General features: G+C 41.0%; 1 long non-coding RNA gene across 1 annotated transcript; it reads right to left on the bottom strand.

Annotated features, from left to right (window-relative positions):
- Positions 1–903: 903 nt before the first annotated feature.
- On the bottom strand, positions 904–2,808 carry LOC135487004 (uncharacterized). Its single transcript, XR_010446764.1, has 4 exons — positions 2,730–2,808; positions 1,797–1,871; positions 1,575–1,655; positions 904–1,036 (listed from the first exon to the last, which is right to left on the bottom strand). It is a non-coding gene; the product is annotated as an uncharacterized LOC135487004 (long non-coding RNA).
- Between the last annotated feature and the right edge of the window lie 1,895 nt (positions 2,809–4,703).

Here is a 4,703-nt window from a genome sequence, read left to right as displayed (position 1 = left end):
TTTTCACGTGGAACAGTGCACGAGTAAGGCGTTTCCTGGAGTTAGGACCTACCCTGTGACATCTTGGTACTGATATTATGACGGGAAAGGTATTTCGTGCCAGGACTTGTGCTACCAGAAATAATGAATAACACGTTTTTCTACTATCTAAGAGCTGAAACAAAATGGCTAAAGCATCAAACATGATTGGAGATTGGAAAAATAGTTTATAGGTGAACCAGAGGAAGAACAAAAATACTGCAATAACAAGAGCAACGCAGGGCGTAGCATATGCCCCGGTGAGCACTTTGAGTTGGTGTATTAGGAAAGTGAAGTGTTTTTCAGACAACCCCGGCAGCTGGTGTCATAGCTGACTAGGTTTAGTTGACATCGTGAAAGAGTTATTGGTCTGTAATGCCCGCTGTGCACGTTATCTTTTTCTACCCACATAAAAAGTTACATGGTTATTACCCAAAGCGTTCTTGTTAAAATGAGAGGAAACGAAAAGTTTACAGACGCCTGACGCCTACCGGCTGACGGACATTGGTAAAACATAATGCCTCCGCAATGCTTTACGCATTGGCGGGGGCATAACAAGCTGCCTATTACTTTAGAGTCACACTCCACCAAAAAACATCGATGAAACCCCAGTAAAAACAGTAGTAATAGAAGATTCAGCAGAAAGCATCTAAAATTGTTTGGGTAGACACCTGCGATATAAATTAAAACTGACCACATTCGGCATTCAAATCAACTGTTCTAGGAACAAACGTCTTGGCGCCAAAACCCGATGTTGGCGAAAATGACATAATATCATGTAAAATCCAAGGAAGACATCAAGGAATCGCCTACGAGTGGGCACCTGCAAAAATGTCAGTTGCAGCAGAAACTAGTCTAATCCAGAACGTGTGTAATAGATTTGTGACTGTGTAATTCACTATGAAATAAATCCTTAATCCAATGTTTCCGTTTCTTCCATGCACCGACACTGCCTCAAGAATATTTCCGCCTCAATTTTGTTAAGTCCCTCGCATTGTTGTACTAAACAAATCATAGCCTGGAAAATCAAATTATAAAATTTCATCTATGATGTGATGATAATGCTTTACTTTGATAACAAATTAAGTGTATAATAAGAATGCAGTGGACAATCAAGTGACATATTTTCGTGTTTCCCAACAAAATCAGCCCAAATAACGATAATAACAAGGAGTTTTATATGGCGCTTTAAAAGAGCTTTCATTACCCAGCCTATCCAGAAGGTAAGAGTTACAACGTGGCACATGCCGGGTATCGAAGCCAGGACATCCCGATCACAATGTTGATGCTCAAACGTTGTGCCACTGCGTTCCTCGGAGCACAAATTATTCCATATGCCTGAAAATGTACCCATCTCTGTACGTAGGTCTTTTATTGTTTCATGACTATCCACAGGATAATGCATGAAGTGATTCAAAATCATCTCTAGGCACTGTATTTGGTTGCAGCCGGTCAGTTTAACCCAATTCGCTTCAAGTTTCTCGCCTGTCATGTGCTGTACTTTCATGGAGAGATACCATCAATAAGGCTGACCATTTATCAAATTTCAGACCCACCTCTGGCTCACGGACATTCATAATGGTTTTCATCTCTGTCTGCGGCAACTCATCCTACAAGAAGTTTATGATGGCCTCCATCTGAAATAACATAACATTTGTCAAATGAAAGGTATCAAATTGCTGTTTGCTGTGCAAATTGTCCATGACGAAGTCGGAAGATGAACTGATGGAGAAGACATGAATGGTTAAAAGGCAATTTAAAAATTGCATGTTTCTTACCTCCCAGTCCAAGATTGTTGTAAAGCTCTTCTGGCTTCTTACGAAAGGTTTCTTTACACATGTTTATCACACACTCTGCAAAAAAATAACAATTTGAATCCTTTGAAAACATTTCGACAATCATATTCATCATAAAGACATAAGAAACGTTTCTGCGGCTGTCTGAGTGCAGACAATGACAGTCAAACCTTTTTTGCCTTTACATACCTGTAGCACGAGAAGTAAAAAGCTTTATGGACTGAATGATGCAGGAGCTGAGCTTGTGTATGAAGTTGAACTTCATCATACATGTATGAATTTTCAGAAAAGAAGTTTGACCTAGCACAAAGCCCAACTCAGAGTCAGATGAAAAAAAGATTTTTATTCTGTTTTAACTCTTTAAATCCTTGAATTTTTTTAGTGTTTCCAAGTATTTCAGCAATTTTCACCCCAAACGACCTCCAAATGCCCCCCCCCCCCCATGTACAAGACAGCTAATTAATTTCACTAGTATTATTTCATCAAACGGATGAAAACAAGTATATTGCATATCCCTAAACCGCCCGAAAACCAGCCTAAGTTTCATGATGGCGATGGTGTTGCTTGAGATTAGGTACGTACTGGCAGGCAGCTAGGCTAGGAAACTAGACAAAAATCAGTGGCCGGATATCGGCCGGTTAGGACATAAAGGGTCAAATATCACATGCCAAAAAATGACAAGCAGTTTTTAAAAAAAAACGACCGATGCTATGACTTTCAATTCCAAGCGATGACAGATCAATTAAATCAAAAATTTGTATTGAAAAAGTTTGACCATCCAGTCCACGCGTTTACACTCCATCATCTATAGCCCAAAAACGATGCGGACAAATAATTTATCATGAATGGACAACAGTAGTAACAGTATTTTATTGTAAAATAAAAGGCTGTATTAAAATTTTAGTAAATACTTACGGATTTTACATTCTTCAAAACACTTGAGTGTGGGCACGAGTGGCATTAAAAACCCCAGGGGTGGCACGGAGGGCCTGCAATGCCACATTTAAAAATGAAATGGCCAGGGCCATTGTGCTCACCTCATGTGGAGGAAAGATGGATAAAGAGCATGGTATTGTGTCATGTAGTGTTAGGTTTGATGTAGGTCCAAGCAATTACAATTTCCCCAAAATGGCCAATTTACAGTACATTCGACCTCTGTGACCTTGAAAAGTAGGTCAAATCAAAGAAGACCCGGGTGACACATTGAATGGTTGTTAGAATAAGATGTACCTATGATATAAAATTGGTGCCAATCAGGCAAGTAATACTAGGAATAATGGCATTTTGAAGAATTTACGATTTGGCCCCCTCCCTGGAGGCCAAGCGGCAAATCAGATCGCACCAAACTTCGGTACCTGAGACCACCTGACCAAGGGGTACATGTGTACTTAATTTGTGATCAATAGTCATTGCAGTTAAGAAACGTGCCATAGTTACGGCCTGACGGCGAATTTACGCCATTTGACCTCTGTGACCTTGACAAGAAGGTCAAATTAAAAACCTGTGTGACATATATTGTATGGCGGTTAGATGTACCCATGATATCAAATTGGTGGCAATCGGGCAAGAAGTTAAGGAATAATCAAATTTTTAAGGTTTTTGGATTTTGCCCCCTGGTGGTCAAGTGGTGAATCATATTGGACCAAACTTCGGTCCCTGAGATTACCTGACTAAGGGGTAAATGTGTACCAAATTTGGGATCAATAGTCATTGCAGTTTAGAAACGTGCCATCGTTACATCCTAACGGCCAATTTACACTATATGACCTCTGTGACCTTGAAAAGGAGGGCAAATCAAAAACCCGGAGGATATATGATGCACCTTTGCTAGAAGTACCTACCATATTTTTTTCAAAATTTCCCGACTACTATTAAGGGAGATATTGCATATTTTCACTTTTAACGTTTGGCCCCCTGGTGGCCAAACCATGAAACGAATCGGACCGAAACTTGGTCTCCAAGGTGTCATTACATAAGGGTACATGTGTACCAAGTTTCAACTCAATAGCTCTAACAGTTACGAAACGTGCCCTGCTAACGGACGACGGACGACGACGACGACGACGACGACGACGACGACGACGACGACGACGACGACGACGGACGACGGACGCCACGGTATGGGATAAGCTCACCTCTGCTAAGAGGTGAGCTAAACATGAGTTACCAAGATTTGGTATCCCGATGGCGATGCAATCATATTTACAAAACAAAAAGAAATACATGTAAAGTGGTAGAAAATTTTTTTTGCAACTGATTTGAAACATATCTTAAACGATATGTGCTGGAGATGCCAAGCCTCTTTCATGCCGTCATTGCCATGGTGATGCTGGCCGATGCTATTGCACCCCGTCAATCAAATATCCTTTAAAAAATTGTATTACAAATTGTAAAAAATCTTGACAGTGCATCATGCTGTGCACACGTGCTACCCGCTGACCGACTTTCGAATGTCGTCTCGAGCCAATGTGAATCCTTTTCTGTGAAGATCTATTGTAAACATGGTTTGTTTTGGCGACCCTAGGTGGTGCCGGCGTATCTGGCAATACTGCAAAGGTCCTATAAATAGACGAATTCGAAGAAGTTTGTTTTGGTGCTGACCAGAGCGTGGTGTCCCTAGGCATTGTCCAAAGTCAGCTAAGGCCTTCTGACGAGTGACATGTTCTGGGTGTGCGCACTCATTGTTTAAATTGTTTTGGAGCCGATTCCTCTTCTTCAAACAGGCCTATCTGGATGAACACACTCCCTCAAGTGCATGCACACAGTCCCTTCACTGCCACAACCTTCTACCAAAATAACATTGCGCAATATTGTTTCACCACTAGGCCTACGCCTCGTTATTTCACCAGTTACGTCATTACGTTGATAAGACGAATTCGAAGAAGTTTG

The sequence above is a fragment of the Lineus longissimus genome, chromosome 4, assembly GCF_910592395.1.
Source record: "Lineus longissimus chromosome 4, tnLinLong1.2, whole genome shotgun sequence".
In the NCBI taxonomy this organism is placed as follows: Eukaryota; Metazoa; Nemertea; class Pilidiophora; order Heteronemertea; family Lineidae; genus Lineus; species Lineus longissimus.
The sequence above is the reverse complement of the archived record's forward strand: the minus strand, read 5'-3'. Positions and strand labels throughout refer to the sequence as shown.